General features: G+C 33.6%; 1 protein-coding gene across 2 annotated transcripts in view; it reads left to right on the top strand.

Moving 5' to 3' along the window:
- Positions 1-464: 464 nt before the first annotated feature.
- Positions 465-24,228, top strand: part of LOC140439927 (uncharacterized) — a 309,270-nt gene continuing 285,506 nt past the window's right edge. Inside the window, exon 1 of one of the 2 annotated variants that reach the window (XM_072530107.1) lies at positions 465-667. The gene's annotated coding sequence lies outside the window, so the exon portion shown is untranslated. The remainder of the gene's footprint in view (positions 668-24,228) is intronic. The other variant, XM_072530109.1, reaches the window with a different exon arrangement.

Here is a 24,228-nt window from a genome sequence, read left to right on the forward strand (position 1 = left end):
TAATAATACTGTTCGTCTGGGAAATATTTTTCATTCGCTCTGGAGAGGTGCGTATTATATAGTGCAATATACCCGTCTTAGCATACGTATTTTTATTAAGTAGGTATATTATATTCATGTCATCCGCTGTTTTTTTTCATTTTTTATTGATCTCAAACTTATACCCGCCTTCTTCAGATGCCGTTTTCACATATTGTACCAAATATTCTTTGCTTTTTTCAAACTGACAATTAATTTTCCTACAGATACATTGTATTCCTACACTATAAGTAGATCGTGGTAGTGTGGAATTATTTCTTCCTGATGTTTCCTGGAGGTTAGCGAAACTAGTGAGATTAACTCAGTTAGCGTTAGCGATCAGCCTTTTTTTGTTTAATTCCAATATTCAACCTGTATTTGGTCAATTTAATTTTATTATTATGGCTAAAATTGGGAATCTCCCTATATTTAACAGAAATTAAAGCTACTTTTCATGTTCAAATGTTGGTAAGAGCGGTCACCATGTCATCAACCAACATGGCGCTGTTTGGTTAGTTATTGTGACATTAGTCCGTACAAATGTTAGTTTTATGTGATATAATTTGACGTTTTGAACAGTAATGTGTATATTAATAAGAGTGAAAGACTTTATTAGTTGTAATAGTGCTATGGTTCGAAAATTTTAAAGGTAATATTTATTTTTCCAACGTAATTCGGAAAATTTTACGTCCACCCACTCTACTTTTCTACCTCATGAAATTTTGATTGAAAATATTCTTTGATTTTACGGGTATTTTACAAATTGAATTATAAAATTTGCTTTCAGAAATGAAAAAATAAGTATTTATATCGTTTTAAATAATAATGTTTCACTGACATTTCTTATATCAGTTTGTTTGTTGACAGTAGGTACTTATATACAAAGTATTTATAAACTTTTTTTTGTTGCGAAACCGGCTTTGTGTTTCTTCGCGAATTGATCAGATGTTTATTTAACAGTTCACATAATACATATGTTTATTACCGTATTATCAATTATGCTCATAGTTTTTCTGACAAAACAAAAAGTAACCTTAAACTTAAACTTTATGGTAAAGAAACAATATACGAGGGTAGACAAAATATAAATAGAATATAAAATATAAATAAATTCTATAAAAAAAATTGTTAAAAATATAGTAAAATTTACCATTTTATTAGATATCTTATTTATAATCTGAATATCTGAGATGTCGTTGATATATTTTTTCCAGTCAAACTCTCCAAATTTACTCTAGACCATAAAGTATAGTATGTTTCAGTTGATATTTTCTGTCTGGTCTCTTATAACAATTGTATAATGGTGTGAAGTGTTTCTTTGCAGCATAATAACACATTGAAAAAATATGTCACATAGACAAATATTCAAGTAGAGATCTGATATAAGCCCAATCCATAGTTTTGATACAATTTACAAACAGACCTTTTTAGAGTTTAGATAATTATTTCTGAAGTGGAAATTGAAGTGTCAAAATAAATATATTTTTAACTGAAACTGTTGTTAGTTCCCATTAAAGATAGTAAATTACATTAAAATGCCACAAGAAAATAGCTTCAGAACAATAACAAACCAAGAACAAGAGTCTAACATGCCTTGTTTGATTTAACAAGTATGTGATGGACAAAATGTTTTTTATTTATTTAAACAGATACTCCCATTATAAAAAATACAGTATAAATACAGCTATAATATTCCATTCACTCAGCTTGGGAATGTTTTGACAGATTCATTGTCAGAAACATACACACAAAAATTCCTATCTCTTAATATTAATAGCTCAAATAAACTTACTGTTGCAGACTTCTTTCATTGAATGAAATGAATGATGAATAATCATGAATAATGATTATTTGTAAGAAAACAGTAGAAACTTATATTAAAGATAACTAAAATATCATTAATAAAACAAAAATTACTAAATTTGACCCTGGAGGTACAACTGAAGCTACATTTTCACTTATTAGATAAATAACTCTGGATACAATTTAGCATCATGTCAGAAAACTGAATTAACTCTAATTTATGTATCAACAACTGATGATTTATATAATCAAACACTGTTTAATGAAATATGTGTAAATTTGGAAAGAATACCAGGCTGATAGATTTTTAATTTTTGTAAAGCTCGATTTACCACTTCCGAAGCTGTGTAGCTGATCTATGATAATATTCTTGTAGTTCCAGATTTGATATTATTAATAATAGTTGTATTTAGTTTTTTTTTGCATAAGTTTGAGCTATTTATAATATTAAATTATTAATTTATAAAAAGAATAAAATAAACAATAAAAGCGCAATATTTATATTTTTCATTTTGTTTATTGAAATGTAACCGTCTTCTTCAGTGAGTTGCTGGTAAATGTCGTCATCGTTTTGGTTGTCTTCAGCTGCCAACTGATCACCTTCTACGATCCTTTTGTAATATTCAAGACTGCCTAAAGACCTGCAATCTTCCCCGAAATCTTTTTCAAGTAACTTCCTCACATCTGTGGCTTTTAGCTCGAAAACCATCCCTGTTTTTGTAGCAATGAGCTGAGGATCATTTATACCTTGAAAATAAAATCGGCGTTTTATTTCAGATAAAAATATGCTACCCATAATAATAAATTATCAATGCCATATAAATCGGTTAAAAAAAAACTTTAAAGCCTAAAAACCAATTAGGCTTATTGTTCTAGCATTGCCTTCAGACCACGACCTTAATCCGCCACTGCATATAACACAAAGTTTTCAAAGAAAATAAAATGTACAGTCTTCAATAGCTTTACCTTTGCCTCTGTTCTCGTGCTCTTTTCCAACTTTCAGGTTCTTTTCTCCTCTTCCTGGCCGACTCAGGATACTCTATGGGTTGAGTTTCCATCAAAGAACCGAACAAAACAAAACAAAAACTACAAAACAAATTAAAATAATACGAAAGTACGTCTTATCTCAATAACAGCAACAAAGCAACAATAACCACACAACGGAAAGCTACGCGACGTTTAGGCACGATCTCTGCGCTGCGGCTGAAAGCCCTTCCCTGAGCGGATCTACCTGGTTTTGTTGCAAACTTTAAGACTTACCTGGTTTTGAAACCAACCTTGACTTTAGCTAATTAATTCGAATAGGATGTACATTGTTTTGAACATTCTTACTTGGCAGACACATGAATCCGTATTTTAACTCAATAAAAATAACATAAAATTAAAATCTGAAAAAAATGGATGCCTAGATGGCTCACTTACTCTTCTGAGTAGCTCAATGTCTGGTTGTCTCTCGTTAATCTTATTTTGTGGCCCAAATACATCTTTCCACAACTTCTATGGGCTCAATTTCTATTAGCTCATTGGAGACTACATTTTTAATCATTTTTGTTTTCTCATAGTTTATCCTTTAACCGAGTCTCTGTGTTACTTGCTGTAGTTGTTGTAGCATAACTCTGATATGTTAGATTAAGTTGAACCAATTATCTTCAATAATTAGTTAATTTAATAAAGTAATAAAGTAAAAATAATATAAAAGTTTTATAATCAACAAAGTGTATTGATAAATTGGGAGAGATATGGTAAAATTATTTATTGTTTCGTTAACACCTAAAAAAATAAGTATTATTGAGAAGTATATAAACGTAATTTTTTCAATATGCGTGAGTTCTCAAAAGTGGGATTAACTTTTTATTAAACAATATATTAAAAAAATTTAAGAAATTCAGTAATTTTCCTCGTTTTTTTTTTAATATAGCTCAGCAACTATTGGTTTTAGAACAATTTTCGAAAGGAATAAATATTTTGAAATTAAGTCTTACATAAGATAAATTTGGTTGCAAATCTTGAAAATTGTTATTACTATTGAACTAGTTGAAAACTTTTGTTGTGATTTTTTTTCTCATATTTATACACTGCGCTCCAAAATTAACGCATACTTTTAAAAACACTGGTAAATCAAATAATTTTAATGTTTCGATTTTTGTGCTAATATATTATTGTTACCCCCGGTATATTGTATAATTTATCGAAAGAACGGTAAAAAACGCTGATGTTTTTACCATTTTTTGCAAAAAAATTAAAAACATTCTACACTCGCGATCATAAAATCCGGGTCACCTTGAAAATCATCGTTATTTCATTTTTAACGAGCTTTATCGTAAATAATAATAACACAAATACAAACTAATGCATGTTTCTGAGATTTGTTGTCGGCTTAGCAGTTTCCTTTGTAACAAAGAATTCCAATAATGCCGATTTCGCGGAAAACTATACACTTCCCAAAATGAACGGTACCTGTAACTGCTGCTTGTTTTAAAGGTCTCATTTGTGCTTCGACTTTCTGTTCAAACGCAAGAAACAAACGTTTATTATTGCCACCATTAGTGTTTATTAGTGCCATTATTAGTGTTTATTATTGTTTATTTTTTGCCAAAAACGCCTTGATTATTGTTGAAACGGCACGCATTGTTGCGTTTGTGGAAGGCGGTCACACTCAACGGCAAATCTCAAAAAACTATTGGCGTAAGCCTTTCTACGGTTTAACGAGTGCTTCAACGCTTTCAGAAGACGAGTTTGCTAACCGGACGACCTGGCTTTGGACGAAGAAGAACGACCACGGCACGAGATGACCGTTTCCTTGTGTTTCAGGCTTTACGAAACCGGACATCAACTGCGGTTATGCATCGAAATTGCCTACAGGAAGTACGAAATTGTAATGTTGTAAAATTGTAGCGTTGCAACAGTCAGGAGAAGACTTCATTCTTCTGCACTATCTTCTCGGATAATGGCTACAGGACCGCCACTTGGCCGGGCGCATCGAATTGCACGACTAGCTTTTGCTCGACAATACGCGCATTGAGGAATTAATGATTGGAGCAAAGTGTTATTTTCAGATGAATCCCGTTTCTGCCTAACTGGATCCAATGGACGTGTAAGAGTTTGGAGGATAACCGGTGAACGATTTTCACAAGCTTGCATTGCTCCAAGAATGCCATTTGGTGGAGGCTCGGTCATGGCTTGGGGAGGTGTATGTTCTGACTTCCGCACAGAATTACCCTTCATCGAAAATGGGTCCTTAACTGCACGAAGGTACATTACGGAGATTCTGGAAGAATATGTTATGCCCACCATGGCAGGGCTTGGAGAAGACGCCGTTTTTATGCAGGAAATGCGCGACCGCACGTTGCCAGGATCAGTATGCAATACTTAGACGAGGTTAGAATTACGAGGTTACCCTGGCCAGCTAGGTCTCCGGACCTGAATCCCATCAAACATCTCTGGGACGATTTGAAAAAACGTATTCAAACCCATACACTTCCTCCTAACAACGCACAGGAGCTTAAGGATCTGTTAGTGAGAGAGTGGAGTAACAGACCACAACATGTAATCCGGAGAAAAATTGAGAATATGCCCCGTCGTCTGCAAGAGGTTATTAGAGCAAGGGGAGGCAATACACGATATTAGTAATTGAAATTCTACCGATGTTTTACCATGTTCTGTATTTTTCATTTTTTCTTTCGTATGTCTGTTTCAACAATTTGATTTGTTTTCTGCTTTTTCAATAAAAACAATAAAAAAACCGTTTTTTTTTCTTTCAAAACAAACATTGATGACAAATAAAAAATACATTAGCCAAAAAAAAGGTTATTAATGCACCAGATGCAAAAATATAAGAAACTTAAAATTTTCAAGGTGACCCGGATTTTATGATCGCGAGTGTAATTGTGCTTCATTTTATTTCGAATTTAGTTTGGTTGGATTACGTTGTGCTGAACGTTTAAAGGGGTTTTTCAAGTTTATTAAGTGTTTTTACTTTGAAATGAACCACCAGCAGCAAGAAAATCGAAATTTGTCAGAAAGTGACTGTTTTAGAATCGTTACTCTTCGCGACGAAGGATACACTCAAGTAGAACTCGCTGAATGTTTTAACGTCACCCAGTCAACCATTTCAAGAGTGTTAACACGTTTTTCTGTTACTGGAAGTAACTCGAGAAGACCCGGTCAAGGCCGTAGAAGGGTTACAACTCCTAATGAAGACCGGTTTTTGACACTTCGTACACTGAGACAAAGGTTTGTTACCAGTACTTCTCTACAAAATGAATTTTTGGATCGTTATAACTTTAGAATCAGCCAAAATACGATTAGAAGAAGACTTGCCGAAAATAACCCACACCCCGGAAGGGCACCAATTGGCCCATTATTGACCAGAGACCATAGAAGGCAAAGATTGCATTTTGCTCGTGAACATGTTGATTGGAATAATGACGATTGGGGAAGAATATTGTTCACCGATGAATTCAACTACTGTCTTTTTTCTGATGACAGGAGAAACCGAGTGTATAGAAGGCCTATTTTCATTACAACTCAAAATAAGAATTTTAAAATTATGCGTTAATTTTGGAGTCCAGTGTATTATATGTAGGCCCTTCATACTTCGCGAAAAAAATCTTTTTAATATCTTCAATAATCACATAAAATTTAAATAAAATGGATCTTTATAGATTCCAAACTATTCTATCGGTTTTATTGAAATTTCATGTGATAATTCAACATGTTACAAATATTTCTTTCGCAAAGTATGAAGGGTCTACATACAATATGAGTATGACAAATAAAATCACAAAAAAACTTTTTTTAACAATTTTTTTTTGTAATTTTTGGTATTTTTTCATTAATATTTTTAAGCTTTGTAATCAAGTTATCTTTTGTAAAATTTAATTGTAATACTTATTCCTGTTGAAAATTGTTCTAAAACCAATAGTTGCTGAGATATGAGAAAAAAGCAGAAAAATACTGAATATCTTGATTTTTTTTAATATATTGTTTAATAAAATGTTAAGCCCACTTTTGAGAACTCATTCATAGTGAAATTATGATTGCTAGTGATACTTTGAGGAGATTTATGCAAAAAACACATTTAATGACACATTTGTACAAAAGTTGAAAGAAATAACTATAGATCAACCGCAAGTAGTTTACTTGATAAACAAGGAAATATTATAGTCAATGAACAAGACAGATTAGAGAGGTGGAAAGAATATACTGAGGGTCTGGTTGATGACGATAGAACAGAAATTCAAATTGAAAATATATCGACTGCTCCAAACATAACACTCGATGAAATGGAAAGAGTTATAAAGCTATCAAAGAATGGCAAAGCAACCGGTCCAGATAAAATTTCAAGCGAAATAATCAAACTACTCGACGATAAGGGTAAACATTCGCTTCTAAGTCTCTTCAATAGAATATATGAAACAGGACATATACCAACAGACTGGCTACTGTCAATATTTGTAATGATACCGAAAAAAATAAATGTCAAACAGTCTGATGAGTCAGGTACTGAAAATTTTCCTAAGAATACTTCACTCGAGAATTTACAACAAAATCGAAATACAACTTAGTGAAACACAATTTGGTTTCAGAAACAACCTTGGAACCAGAGAAGCACTTTTCAGTTTGCAGGTCTGTGTTTTATCGACTTTATCGAAAAGGCCTTTGACTGAGTAAACCATGACAAACTTATAGGTGTCTTGCAACAGGTGGGAATTAATGACCGAGACCTCCGTATTATCAAAAATTTGTATTGACATCAATGTGCAAAAATACGAATTGGACACAACACGACGGAAGTAGTGGAAATACGACGTGGAGTGAGGCAAGGATATATTCTATCACCTCTACTTCTTAATATCTACTCCGAATTTATTTTCAAAGAAGCCTTAGTTGAAGATACAGGCATTAAAATCAACGGAATTAATGTCAAAAATCTCAGATATGCAGACGACACGGTACTTATTGCCTCCAATGAAGAAGACCTGCAACGACTTATAAATAGGGTAACCGAAGCATGTGATGAATACGGGCTAAAACTTAATACTTCTAAGACAAAACTTATGGTTGTCAGCAAAACGGAGTTACAACCAACGAACATCAGAGCGTATGGAACCCTATTTGGGCGCAAACGTTAACGATAGCTGGGATATAAATAAAGATTCTAATTAATAGAGATATTACGTTAAACCTTAAAATCAGATTAATACGCTGCTACATATTCTCCACATGCTGTATGGTATGGAGAGCTGGAGTATGGAGAGTTTTACATCGAATGAAAAAGAGCACAGAAATAACAAAAACGATAAAAATTCGAAAATTACAATATTTCGGTCATGTAATGAGACATCCAGAGAGGTATAACATTCTACACCTCATAATACAGGGTAAGATCGCCGGAATGAGAGGCCCAGGCCGAAGAAGAACATCCTGGCTCCGAAATCTCCGAGAATGGTATCAAGAGACCACCACTAATTTATTTAGAGCCGCCGTAAACAAAGTTATTATTGCCAATATGATCGCCAACGTTCGATAATCTGACAGGGTACTGAAAGAAGAAGAAGAAGATGCAAAAAACTATGTGTATATACCATCGAGCAAAAAAAGAAAAGAGGGAATCTAATCGTTATTAAAAGGAGACCAAAAAAGTGGCCTCTGATGGCGGACATATCCGGAAATGCGAATGCGCCAAATTTAAATTTCATGACACTTCACAATAATCATACAGTGGTGTAGGGGTTCTAATTTGTCTATTTATTTGTTATATTACATAATATTAATATTACATAATATTAATACATAATACACTTAAAATACTTTTTTTAACACTAGAACACAATAAAGTTTTAATTAAATAATAACAATAATAGTCTAAAATGTGAAACAATTGTTAAAAAACTTTAATACAAATACAAATAATCTTTCATGTGACAGTTGGGACAAACAATAACATCAGCAATAACATAACCCAACTAAATTTGATTTCTTAAACAAGGAAGGAGTCTCTCTTTCCTTGTTTAATGTGGCCTCTCAAGATGGCACTTCCTGTCTGACAATATTTTTGCCCCCACTACCTTTACATTCCCTCTTTTCTCTTTTTGCTCGATGGTATATACCTTCTACCAAAATGTTGTCATTTTAAAACAGATACCATCTGGTCTAATGTTAATAGTGGGGTCTAATTCTAATAGTGGGTATATTATACAGTGTGGCGCACCGAAAACGAAACAGGCATTTACTGGCAGATGATTCCTTTTTTGAAAAAACGCTCGGACCCGTCGATTTTGTTTTCGAGGGGGACATAAAATTGGCATAAAATCACTTTAACATTTGCAGCCCCTTAAGCGGGGGTGGCATCATCCCTAAAATCTTAAATGAAAAGGGGGGTCGAATGATCCATTATTTGAAAGGTCTTTCAACTCCCTTTATTATGATGTAAAATTCATGTATTCAATTCAGTAGTTTTGGAGATTTATTGATTTAAAGTTTAAAGTAGACTTTAATAGGTACATCAAATTAGTTCGTACTTCTTTCAGAAGAAATTTGAGTAAAAGCATTTTCTTGATAAGTAAATGCTTTTATTTACTATGCCCATGGTTTATTAATAATAAAAATAGCAATTGAAGTGTCCTTTGTGACAAAAAAAGTTGTTTCTTGAAGAAAGATAAGTAGAGAATGCCACGTACTTATTTTAAATAGGAAATAGTACATTAGTTTGCGATTGATTTGACCAATCTTTGTTGTTAAAATATCATTTATTGCTTTATACATAAATTAACCATGGTATATTCCTCGGCATAAAGGGTTGAAATTATTGAAATATTTTTCGGAAATAATCAGTGCGCTAATAGAACAGCACAAGTTTTTAATGAGCGACATGAGAACAATAATGTGCACCGAAAATATGTTCTAGAACTTGTAGCTAAATTTCGGGAAACTGGATCAGTCGCCAATAAAAAACGTAATATTGAAAATCCTATAAGGAACCAAGCAACAGAAGTGGGGGTTTTAGGGCAAGTTATTGTAGATCCTACATTAAGTACCCGCAAATTGCAAACTTTGTGTGGTGTTAGTCGACGTACTATCCAACGGATTCTAAAGGCCCATAATTTTCATCCGTATAAAATTCACCTTGTACAAGAACTTAATGAAGACGATTTTGATAAGCGATTAGAATTTTGTGAAGTTATGAGTGAACGAATTACAAACGATGAACAATTTTTATTTAACATTTGCTTTTCCGACGAATGTTCCTTTTTTTTAAATGGCGAAGTAAATCGTCATAATTGTCGATATTGGTCGGACTCTAATCCCAGAATTTACCATGACTTACACACACAGCAGCCACAAAAATTAAATGTTTGGGCTGGCATTTTTGGCGATCATTTGGTTGGTCCTTTTTTCTTACCTGGAAATTTGACTGGTGAAATGTATTTGGAATTACTGCAAAATGCCATAGATCCTGCGCTAACAGATATAATTGAAAATCAGAATGATGGTCGATTCGTTGAGAATATGTTGATGTTCCAACAGGATGGTGCCCCACCACATTACGCATTAAGAGTTCGGCATTATTTAGATCAGACCTTTCCAGGTCAATGGATTGGTAGAAAAGGTGCCGTTGAATGGCCCCCAAGATCGCCAGATTTATCACCTTTGGATTTCTTTTTGTGGGGTTACTTAAAAAGCAAAATCTATGCTACTCAGCCAACATCCTTAGAAGATTTACGACAAAGAATTGTGAATGAGTGCCATCAAATTACTCCTCAAATATTGCAAAATGTCCAGCAACGTTTTCAGCAAAATCTTTATTATTGCATGGAAAGTAATGGTGGTCATTTTCAACATTTACTCGGCTGACAGGTCAGTTCATTCTTTATTTTTTAACAACTTTGCTGCTATGTATTGATCTCCTCTTACGATGATGTATTTAAACTTTAAATCAATAAATCTCCAAAACTAATGAATTGAAGTACATGAATTTTACATCATTGTAAAGGGAGTTGAAAGACCTTTTAAATGATGGATCATTCGACCCCCCTTTCTATTTAAGATTTTAGGGATGGTGCCACCCCCGCTTAGGGGGCTGCAAATGTTAATGTGATTTTATGCCAATTTTGTTTCCCCCTCGATAACAAAATCGACGGGTCCAAGCGTTTTTTTTAAAAAGGAATCATCTGCCAGTAAATGCATCTGATTCGTTTTCGGTGCGCCACCCTGTATAATAAAAGTGTGATAAATTGTCTTATGCAATAGCGAGAAGTCAATTTGCTTATTAGTGACTGTAATTATAACAAATATTATTAGGTTTATTATATTATATTATATTATATATAATTTTTTAGCGGTTCTTTAAAAAGTATAATTCCCTAAAAGTTTATCCAATATTATCTCTGAAAATATAATATAAACTGCTGTAGAATAAAATATTTTGGTAAATTGGTATGCATTTTCATTTGAGATAATACTTGTGTGTACATCATCAACCTTTGCAGTGTATCTGACAATATTATAGGAAGTATAGATGTTTAAATCGTTTTTGTCCTTAAATGATTTTATGAATGTTTTGTTTTTATTTAAATATCTGATATTGAATATATACTATTTTAATGACATAATTGTTTCATAATCTGAGTGCATATATTTCAATACAATTTCATTTGATATCATTTGGAGACAGAGTTGAAAGTAATGTAACAAGTTACTTTCTCTATTGAGTCAGAGGTTTAATTATAATACTTATGTATTCTGAATTGTGGTAGTTTTATTTGCTTCTTTATATTCAAAGTGGGAAATATGCATTCTGTTTTTTAACAGTACTTAGATTGGGTCTGAATGGGAAATCTTTTAGAATATAAGTGATGAATTCGACCGTTACTTGATGGAAATTCATTGTATCCAACAATAAAACACTGAAAACTTTTATCTTTTTTTAATACTTCCACAAAATTTATTACAATTTATTATCACTACAGCTGTTTCGGTAGAGTGCCTTTTTCAAGTGATCTATTTTTGGTATGCGTTTACACTTTATAGTCTTCAACTGAATAAGTTGGTTGAGGAGAGAAGTCTTTGTGTGAAGTTGTTCATTCAAAATTATATATGTATTTTTTTTTATTTAACGTATTTGTGACAGCTTCAGCCATTAGCACGGGTTACCGTGGATACAATGGTATATAAGATACAATTACATATTATATACTATAGTTATATATTATTTAGTAAGTTTTCTAGCTTCAGGAACTGGATAGCTGTATTAACTTGGCTCTGGTTCGATAATATATCTGTGATGTAGCCCTTCATGCCCAGTTCTTGACTTCGTTTATTATAATGAGGGCAGTTCACAAGGATGTGTAGAACACTTAGTGGAGATTGGCAATAGTGACAGATTGGCGTAGGTGAAGAATCCATTAGGTGACCATGTGTAAGTCTGTTGTGATCGATACGCAATATTCTAGCAACAACCATCTCATTTCTAGGTATACCAGGGATAACGAACCGCTCAATCGTCTGATCTATTTAAAGTAAAAGTGTAGTGGTTTCGTTCCAATGATTCTGCCAGTAATTTCGTACGAGTTTCTTTGTACTAGTTTTTAGGTCACTAGTGACTTGTATATTACGTAGTGTACAATTGGATACAGCAGCTTTTTTGACAAAGCGATCGGCGTTGTCGTTACCCGTAATCCCGATGTGGGAGGGAATCCATATGATAGTGATATGGATGTCGTGGATGATAAGGTATTGGTAAGTGTCATGGATTTTTTCTACAAGAGGGTGATTAGTGAATAGATTATTGATGGACTGGATATAGGCGAGGGAGTCTGTACAGATGGAAATATGTTGATGGAGTACTGTGCAGAGTTTCAAGGCTTGGTAAATAGCATACAGTTCACCAGAGTGAACGCTGCATGTGGCAGGTATTTGACATGATATAACGACTGATTCCGTAGTGGTAACCGCACAACCAACCCCCGTTTCTCTCTTTGATGCGTCAGTGTAGAGGACCCGATCGAATTTCTTAAAATTAAGAATTTATAGTAAGGATTTCCTAATCAAATCTCGGCTGGTTTCAGCCTTACTAAACTTTGTAAGTGACACATTAAATTTCGGTAAAGTTTTGGTCCAAGGAGACTTCTGCGGGATCGGGAGAGGGTTCGTTAGGGATAATTTTATATGTGGTATTCAAGTTGGAAGTAGGAGGGGTAGTATGTATGCGTGCAGCAGGAGGGTGAGTACTTGTATAGTTGGGTAATGTCAGCAGTGTGTTGGTTTAGAAAGGTTAGCTGAAGTAGAGGCAGCATAAGAAAGGAGGAGATATTGGCGCCTAAGCCAAAGAGGGGATTCGTTGGCTTCGCGGTAGAGGCTCTCAGCTGGACTGCTACGGAAAGCTACTAAACAGAGGCGGATATCAGTATTATGTACTGAATTAAGGGTTTGTAAGGATGTTTTGGATGCTGACATGTATATAAAGCGGCCGTAATCGAGTTTAGAGCGAATAAGAGACCTATATACTTTTAATAGTGTACATTCGCTAGCGACCCATTGGTAGTGGGAAAGTGTTTTCATAATATTGAAACGTTTTGGGCACTCTGCTTTAGTTTCGTGAATATGTTGTTTCCAAGTAAGATGTATTTTTTAATTTGTTAATTTCCATAGATTCTAATAAATATAACTTTATTTTGAATGTGAAGAATTTGAAATTGGGCATTAAATTACTGATTATGGTCTAGAAGGTGAATTGCGTACGTAGAATCTGTTTTTCTATTATTGAAATCCCGTTTGTGTTCTGCTATATGTTTTTTTTATGTTCTATCAGTTTGACCGGTGTAAGTTTTCGGGCAATCGCCACATTTGTTCGAATAATCAACACCTCACTCATCATCATATCAACAACTTAAACAGTAATAGTACGACAGGTGGTGTAGGTAAGAAAGCTGGATTGGAACGACAGAAAGATGAAGAATACAAATACATCAAATGTTTTAACTTTGTTTTTACAGTTCTAACATCTAGTATTAATAGATTCTTAACTTTTCCTATTACTCTTTTTGTTTTTTTTTATTGTCAATTTATTTATCTTTTTAACTAGGATACCGTATTCTCAGTAATTATAATTAATCTCCTATAAGATTTTCCTGTTGTAGCTTATAAATATCTTCTTTTTAGTTTTTTCTTATAATTTTAATATATTGTTCTGAAGCTATTTTCTTGTGGCATTTTAAATTAATTAATATTTAAATGGGAATAAGCCACAATTAAAGGTTAAAATACATTTATTGACGTTTCAATTTCCACTTCGGAAATCGTTCTCAAAATACAAACATTAGTAAATTAAACAAATTTTGTTTTTGTTACTTAGTGAAAAATTCTTCTAATAATTTAATTTTATCTGACTCATCTATATTGACAATTCAGACATACATTATACATTTTAAAGTAGACGACTTTAAAATGATATTGCGCCAATATTGTTGAGTTGCGTTCCTGGGACGACTTTAGTTATAAGATAGTTCATTCGATTACATGAAATCAACTTTAATCAAAGGATTATCGGAAAAGCTTAAAAGGATAGGAAATAAATTCAACATTTCAACAACATTCAAAACAACAAACACGTTGAGATCTATTTTGTCCAAAACCAAACCTAACAATGAACAAGAAAGGACAAAGAATTGCATTTATAAAATACCTTGTGAATGCGATCAGTTTTATTTAGGTGAAACAGCAAGGCCATTAAATGTTAGAATAAGTGAACATCAATCCTATATTAAAAATAGAGAATTTGATAGATCTCAAATATGTAAACATGCATGGGATAATGAACATAGGGTTCAATGGAATGATTCAAATATAGTCCTAAAAGAAACTGATGGTAAAAAGAGAAAAATCAAAGAAGCGGCTCTAATTATGCTAAATGAGACCAATTGCGTCGCGAATTCCTCGGCAGAATGTAGTAGGATCTGGTTACCCATATTGAAAGAGGAAGTTATTAAAAGGAAAATACCAGTATTGGTAAGTCAGTAACATATAGAGAATACATTATTTATATTTTTTAAATAACAAACATATAAAATCGGAATTTGGTATTTATTGAAGGTAAACTAAATGCAAGATCAAATACTTACCATGTCGGGATAGTATTATGAGGTTTTTTCCTGGTTTTTCCCTCATAATTTACTATGGAATCACTAACGGGAGAATTTTACTGTCATCATGGCATGTATTTGTCTTTTTAAAGACGAATTACATGTTATGATTTTTTCTGACGGATATTCTCACGTTAAAGTTGATTTCATGTAATCGAATGAACTATCTTATAAGTAAAGTCGTCCCAGGAACGCAACTCAACAATATTGGCAATATCATTTTAAAGTCGTCTACTTTAAAATGTATACTGTATGTCTGAATTGTCAATATAGATGAGTCAGATAAAATTAAATTATTAGAAGAATTTTTCACTAAGTAACAAAAACAAAATTTGTTTAATTTACTAATGTTTGTATTTTGAGAACGATTTCCGAAGTGGAAATTGAAACGTCAATAAATGTATTTTAACCTTTAATTGTGGCTTATTCCCATTTAAATATTAATTAATTTTAATATAATTAAAAAGATTAGAGAAGTTTGTCGATTAATCAAATGTGCTTTGATATCTAAGGTGTACTCCAAAGATGTTTCTGTTGTTCAGCTATTAAACCTTGCTGTATGCTCATTTTTCTTCTCTTTTTTTTCTTTTTCTTGATTACTTGTGCTTTTTGAAGAGTTTAACAAGTGAAATACCTACTTACTCAAACTAACAATTTAATAAAGTGAACAGATCAATATATCAGTAACTTCTTGATCGTTGTCTTGTGTAAGTACATTCTGCAATGCTACATTAAATGCTTACTCTCCTTGGTCTGTATTACCCAAAAAAAAACAAGAGAGATGTAGATCGATGAATGTGGTAGAGAGACTACGAGAGAGGCAGAGAGCACAAGATTATTTAGTTTTCTAAGAATTAAGATAAACCTCTCTTCGATTTGAAGGTTTATTAAAATTTCACCAAAATCTAAAAAAGATATATTTACCAAGCCTACCCTATTCACTCTTACTTTGATATAAGTAGGAGAATTTATGGAATAATTATTGACTATTTCTTATCAGTGTTCAAGGTAAATTATTTGTAATCAGATTTATAAATACACTGTCTTTAAAATAAAGGACGGAAAAACTTTTGATTATGCTGATATCCAGTCGTAGTTCTTAAAATAGTTCAAATTATTTCTTTTCTCTTATCAATTATTTTTGAAAATAATACAAGTATCAGTGATATAAATATGTAATTACTGTACGTATCAGTTAAAAACATCCTCTTAAACTTTGCTCTCTCATTTTGGCATCAAAGCTTTCCCATTTCTGCCACATGAATTCCTTGTTTACCTTTCTTTTTAACTGCTCCATACTCAGCACCTTACGTTAAAGTTGGTGTTATAGCAGCTTTATAGAATTTTCTTTTCACTTTCATTATAATCTTTCTATAACACAACATATGACTAGCCTACTTAAATTTCATCCATCTTGCTCTAACTCTACTGCATGAATTCCTATATATTTTCTTTTACTCTGCAATACCGATCCTAAAAACTATTACTTTTCGCAATAATTCCGCGATGGAAAGTTAACCTCTTAGTATATTGTATAATAGTAATTTAATCTTTAAATGAATATCTTCACATACTCCTCGGCAACTCCTTTGTTCTTTCACCACATAACTCCTCGAGAAACTTTATCCTAATATCCTTTATCAAGTAGTATGAGAAACTGCGTCTTTTCTCCTAAATATTTTCATCAGCTGCCTTTCATAGTGCAAATTGCATCTGTTGTTATTCAGATTGCTTAAATTCAAACTGATTTTTGGATATTTCACTTTTCTCGCTTATTCGTCTATCAATTATTCTCTCCCATATTTTTGTATATTATTGTGTATGATTTGTATATCGTTAACACCATGTTTGTTTTTGTATACAGATACTAAAATAATCCTCCATAATTCTATTAAGAAAGCCTGTTTACCTTGTTCCTATCTAACCTAACGTTGTCCTTTTTGGATTCTTTGTTATATGTTTTACTCTTTCCTTTTACCCTACAGGCTTTTAAGTTGTGAGGTATTTTCTAATAGAGCAGTCTTTTTCTTCATCAGCTTTTCCCAACAGCGATCGCTGTTCCTTACTCTTCATCTCCATTCATTTCTGTCCATTGGGTATTGGGTCTTCTTAACCTAAACCTTTCTTAAGTCCTCTGCCACGCAGTCCTTCCATCTTCTCCTCGGTTTTCCTCTACCTCTCCTTCCATCAACTGTTAACAGCTCTATCCTTCGTTCCACATAGCTTTCATCTCTACGTCTGACTTGACCAAACCATTGTAGTCTTTGTTCTTAAATCTTTTTTGAGACTGTAGTCACCCCGACTTTTTTCCTAATCAAGTCGTTTCTGATCCTTTCCCTTCTAGTCTTACCCATCATCCACCGTAACATTTTCATTTCAGCTTCGTCCATCTTCTTTTCCTGAATTGTCTTTACAGGCCACACTTCACCGCGGTACACCAACGCAGTTCTCACTACACTCTTGTATATCTTTCCTGCCCTTTTCGATCACAAAGTACCCCGCTCATTCCCTTCCAGTTAAACCAACCAGCCTGTATCCTGTGGGAAATTTCTCGATCTAGTGTTCCATTTTCCATTATGTAGGAGCCAAGGTATTTACATTCTCCTACTCGTTCTAGTTTCTCCAATAATTCTATGTCTCCAACCATTCCTCTTCCTTACAACCACATATACTCAGTTTTCGATCTGCTAATTTTAAGTCCTGCCTCTTTAATAGCCCTTCTCCAAAACTCCAACTTCTTCTCCAACATTTCTTTGCTCTCCTCTACTAACACGATTTTATCAGCAAATAACATTGAACAAGGAGCCCTCTCCCTTACTTTTTCTCTCAGTACATCCATAACAAGATTAAACAGGTAAGAATTCTCTAAGGACAGGTAAGTAATGTAGCTCTCTTTTCTTCTCGTTGTATTTCTCTATTAACTGTCTCAAAGCAAACAAGGCATCCATTGTCCTCCTTAAGTTAAACTCAAACTGTTCTCCTATCGATGTCTTCTCTCCTTAACCTTCGCTCTGCAGTTCCCTCCCAAATTTTCATTGTGTGCGACATTAACGTTATTCCTCTATAGTTCTTACAGTCCTGAATGTCTCCTTTTACAATGGTACCATTACACTCTCTCTCTCCATGCATTGGTCATATGTAACGTCTATTCGTATTAAGACCAGGGCGTTAAGCAACACCACACTGCTGGAAGAAACGAGGGAAGAAATTCTTCGAATATCCCTAAGGATATTCAAGAGAAAAACGCTCACCGTTCCATCCATCAGAATGGTGCTCTGCCCGACTGCTCAACCCTGGGTTCGTTCCCTGTTCATTCTCTCCTCACACCAATCCCAGAAAGGTACAGGAAATAAAAAAGACTTACGAAGTCGTAGTAAAGGTATATATATTTTACTACGGATAAATAAATTTTTAAACTGAGACTCGAAGATTCTGCCGGTTGCCGGTATAAAATAATTTAAGTCTAAAAAAGTACTCAGCTTTAGTTCGTTCTGAAGGAGTCGTTCAGTTCTCCAGGAAGGGTTCCGATCTTTGTGGAAGTTAGCCGCTGTCGGTGGTTGTTGGTTGGGCTAAGGGGGGTTGTTGGTCTAGATTATAGCAATCATTTTTGTCCCCATGTTGGTAAATGTGTTTCAAATTATATTCTGATGCATCAGTGGATTTAAGGAAGTATGGGTGGTTGATGATTGTTTCCCCAAGGTAGTGTGGTTGACTGTTGTTTGCTTCCCAAGGTAGTGTGGTTATCTATTGCTTGCTCCCCACGGTAGTGGCTAGAAAATTCATACAAAGATCAGTTTTCTCCCAAAAATAAAACACGATCAGAAATAAAGCTGAGTATTTAGAGAAAAACGATCTCAGCAAAATATCTGATCACAGCGTGGTATTACTAAAAATTAATTTATAGGAAAAGATTTAATTAATAAGATATTAAAGAAAATAAGGTAATATAGATACATATAAAAAAAATAAAAGTTAAAATGTTTTCAGCTTTATTTTAAGAAAGAAATTATCTGCTATGCAAAAGAAAACAAGTAAAAACACAGGCCTAAATCTAGAAAAAGATACTTTCCCGTGTACACGGCTAAGACACTAACCAATTTGTGTGACTAAAGTTTTATTGTAGAATGATTGTAGTGATATGATTGAAAAGAGAGCGAATAAAAATTTGTATCTGCTTACATAGGATGGAACGGCTATTAAAAATATTTATAATTTAGTGAGGTCGCTTTGGAATAATATAGTACGGGAACAAGTACCAAGCGGAGCTTGGTGTCACGTTCAATTGGTTGATTGAAACGTTACACATCCTTTCTTCCTCATATATCCTACTCATCATTTGCCACAAAATAGCAACCACTTCCTCTCCTAGAACCTTCCAAACCTCCACAGTTATTCCATCAGGTCCTACTGCCTTACCATTCTTCATCATATTTAACACCTCGACAATTTCATCTCTCGCTATACCCGGTATTACATTCTCATTTGGTATCCCGCAACCTCTGCCTCTCCTCTGGTGTTCTTTATTTAGCAACTTTCTAAAGTACTCATACCATCTTTGCTTTAATAGAGCAGTAACAGAAGAGGTTTGCTCAACAGAAAGAGCTTTACATTCACCCGTTAAAAATTCCAATCGGAGATTAGTCGTCTTGTTTTATGATTAGAAATTAACCAAATTAAAAACGAACATTGTAATAATATCGATACTCACCACTGGAAATTTTATAAAAGATGAAAACCAATCATTAATTTAAGTAAAAAACTAAAAAAGTTGGAAAAAGTCCAGTTACTGCACTCTTTTAGCACATTTTATTGCCATCTGATAAGTTGACATTTCATTCAAAAAGTTCCACCATTTTTAACTTAATTGTGTTATAGTATGATTATTCGCTAATTTTTATGTAACAGCTCTGTATGACTGTGAAGCTACTTTTAAGGTTCTTGGATTTTAAAAAACTGAAATTTCTAGGGTGAGTCTAATAATCTATGCAGATACTATAGCTCTTTCGCCCTTCGTCCCTTGGTTGCAAGCAATTTCCATACACTTACTTGTTAAAATTTCAATATATTATGGCCCCGTATGAACATTTAAGATCTTAAGACCCGATCATGCTGCATTTTTTTAACTGTTATGGTGTTCCTCCTGTGGTAAGTACGTTTAACCGAAAGTCTCCACGGACCGTTTTTACTTTCAGACCATTTCAACTCAGGAGAAGCCATTGTTTCAGTATAGATTTATTGATATTTGAAATTTTTTTCCGTATTACGGTATTTTTTGTGGCAAATTCGACTAAAAACGTAAAAGAAATTGCATATATACATTGCGAAAGTCTTTGGATAAAAGAAATCCCGTCCAAAAAATCTCACTGTAAGTCTAGTTATTGTAGCAGTCATCAATTCACGTATATTATTTGTAAAAATCGAAATATAGTAAATAACTAATAACGTCAATAAGTAAAAGTACATTCTGATGTATTCATTTATAGCTTTCTTTAGAGTTCCAAAATTTTCGTATGAACAAGATGTCCTGTATGATTTAAGACGGCCCTGAATACTATCGCAAAAGTATTTTTGTAGCTAAAAGTGATGCTATTTAAACAAAAATTATGATTCGGTTAAAAATTATTTTTATTTGTCCAAAATGAATTTTTCTTACATTGTAAAATTTAACATATTGGCTATTAGTATCTAGAATTGACGTAACGACTATTTGTCTCCAAATATGATTCATAGTTACCGACAACAATACGTTTAAACTTTGTAGAAAAACAAACAGATAATTTGGAAAAATTTTAAATTAAACTCCTTGTTTTGTAAGTATGTATATTTAAGCGAGTTTCAACTGTTTATTATTCCGTTGCCGACAACCTGGCAACCATCTATTCCGAACTGTCCGAAAAACAAATTCATTTACTTCAAATCCTGTAAACTTTTCGAGGTGCACATAACATACCGCTAGAGCAATTTGTTTAGTTTTCCTAAGACGGTTCTCCTTGAAATCGGCTGTTAACTAATTATTTGGATTTGGGATATAAATTTTGCCAATTGATTGTAATTTAGTGCCTAAATCGACAACTTATCGTAGGTTGTTCAAGGTTTTTGATTTTACATAAATATGTGCTATTTGTTGATCCATTGACTAAAAAGTTGCAAATAACAAAAAGCATTTCTTCGTGATATTCATCGAGAGAGCGATAGCGAGAGTATAGAGTTTGGACTAAAGGTCTGGATAATGTCAAAGTCAATGTAATTCAACAAAAACTTCCTAAAAGGCCTCAATGTTACAGATCTTATTGAAAAAAACTCATGCTAAACTTTTAACCCAAACTTTATGTCCTAAGCGAGGGCATCATCCATAGACATATAATACAAATAGACTGACTGTTGCAATACAGGCCCGTTCCCCTAGCGCGACAGAGAAAACTGACGCCAAGCAGTCCCTGCATCTCTTTCTAATTTGCCAGCTTTATCGACCACATGAGTTAAATGACCAATGAGAATACCCGGACTGGATATATTTTTTAAGAATTACTGATTATACTCTTATTATTAAAAATATATTATTATTACTAAAAATTGAAGTCACCTTATTTCCGCACATTTTAAGACTCTTCTGAAAAACACTGAAAAATCAACTCGATATTACCTGCATTTTCAAGTAAAATATCTGAACTACTTTACTTCTTTCATTATCACATTAAAATAGCAGTGACGTTATTCGATATTACTTCTTCTAAATACTTAATTCTGTTTATATTGTATAAATTATACTAAGTGACGTAGAAATCCAAACACCCATTATAAATTATTATATTTTGAAGATATTTTATACAGTTATATAGGATAGCAAAATAGACAAATGATATTTCAATATGATTAAAACAACTTATAGAGGTAAATAAATTAATAATGTGTTGATGCACCTCGGTGGGCAACAGACTCTTGGATGCGCCTAGGCTCGTTTCTGATTAGGTGGTCAATATGCTCCTGGAGTATCTCGTTCCATGGACTAATCAAACATCGATGGAATCAAACATCGTCTATCCGTACACAGTTTCGCAGTATCCTATTTTCGTATTGCAGTTTATTCCCTTTTTTATAGGTTGGGCATATAATCCCGGTTTTCCAGTCGCTAGCGATCTTTTTATCATTCCAAATCTTGTTCATAAGTATATGCATTTGTTTTACTAGGTGTTCGCCACCTAATTTATATAGCTCAGAGGGGACGTTGTCAATACCTGGACCCTTGTTATTCTTCTGTGCTCGTATTGCTTGTTTTACCTCTTCCATCGTCGGGTTTCTATATTTTCTGTCTGACACAATGTGATGAATGTCCATATGCTATTCATTTTCTTGCGTCCCTAGGAGAGTTTGGAAATAGGTTTTTCTTGATTTTTGCATAGATTTGATCGGTGTTTGTATCCTTCTCTTAAATTGTGTAGATATTTATAGGCTTCTCTTAAATCGTTGCTTTGGAGATTTTCTTCCATTTTCTGTATATTACCGTTTTAGTATTTTCTTTTCTCTGTTCGGCATATTTTATCGGCCCCCCATTTTACATCTTCGTAGCTTGCTCTTCTTTCTCTGGTTCTTTTTTTCATATGTTTCTTGTGTTCTTCATTTCTTTTCTGTATGGCCTTTTTATACTTGTCATTTAACTATTTGTTTGCTTCTTTTTTTTGCCTATGATCTTTCTTGCTGCGTCAATTACTTTTGTTTTAATTTCTTCTAAATGTTCTTCGGTGCCTAGACTGAATATATTTGTCAGTGTTTGTGTTATTTCTGTCTCATAGTTGTGTTTGATATCTTATTGCCTCAATTTTTGTATATCTAGTTGTTCCTTGGAATTGACAACAAAGATATTAGAATTATCAGAAACATTTACTACAATCAAACGGCCAAAATCAAAATAGAAGACCAGTTAACTGATAAAATTGCAATAGAACGTGAAGTACGACAGGGCTGTATTTTGTCTCCATTGTTGTTCAATATTTATTCTGAATGGGTATTTAAGGAAGCTTTAGACGGTTGTGCGAAAGGAATACTAATAAACGGTGAATGGTTGAATAACATATAGTTTTTGCCGATAATCTGAATGACTTACACATATTAACAAATCGCATAACAGAAGTCAGCAACAGATACGGACTAGCTCTTAACATAAAGAAAACGAAATGTATGACAATTAGTAAAAAACCAATACTAAACGCTCAACTTACAATCAACCAACAGAATATCGAAAGAGTCGGGCAATATACATATCTAGGCACCAATTTAAATAGCCAATGGGACCACTCAACAGAAATTAAACAGCGAATAATAAAAGCAAAAGCAGCATTCGTTAGAATGAGAACCATTTTCAACAGTCGAGACATATCATTAAAAACAAAATGCCGTCTATTGAACTGCTACATATTCACAGTTCTGCTCTACGGAATGGAAGCGTGGACAGTGACTGTTGCATCTATGAATCGGCTCGAAGCTTTCGAAATGTGGTGTTATAGGCGCATCTTATGTATATCCTGAGTTAACAGAGTTACTAATGTGGAGGTCCTGCGTAGAATGGGGAAAGAATGTGAAATTCTCATGACCGTCAAAACTAAAAAGTTAGAATATCTAGGACATGTAATGAGAAATCAAGAACGTTACGGCCTTCTCCAGCTGATTCTCCAGGGGAAGGTAAATGGTAAGAGAGGACCGGGAAGAAGACGCATTTCCTGGCTTCAAAATTTACGAAAGTGGTATAACACGACTACCACTGAACTGTTTCGCGCTGCAATAAACAAAGTAAAGATAGCCGTGATGATCGCCAACATCCGGAACGGATAGGCACTTTAAGAAGAAGAGTTGTTCGTTGTTTGTTCCTGTCTGTCCCTCCTGTTTCTCTGAATTCAGCATATGTGTTTTATCTGTACTATGAGATAGTCAGATCCGGAGCATACTCTTCTTCGGCCCTTCACATCTTGTATGCTTGTTGCGGCCCTTTTGTCTATTAATGATCAATTTGGTTGGCTGTTGTTCCACCAGGCATAATCCATGTCGTCTTGTGTATGTCGCATTGTGGAAAAAAGTCGAGCTTATGAGCATGTTTTTTGATGATGGCGTGAATGTTTACCAATGTTTCCAAAGAAAAAACTTCTTGGCCTATTTTAACATTAATATCTCCTAGTACGATTTTGATATTATTTCTCGGTGAGCTGTCGTATACTTCATTTAGCTGTTAGTAAAAATCTTCTTTTATTTCCATGGTATGTTCTTCTGTTGGGCA

The sequence above is a fragment of the Diabrotica undecimpunctata genome, chromosome 4, assembly GCF_040954645.1.
Source record: "Diabrotica undecimpunctata isolate CICGRU chromosome 4, icDiaUnde3, whole genome shotgun sequence".
Classification (NCBI taxonomy): domain Eukaryota; kingdom Metazoa; phylum Arthropoda; class Insecta; order Coleoptera; family Chrysomelidae; genus Diabrotica; species Diabrotica undecimpunctata.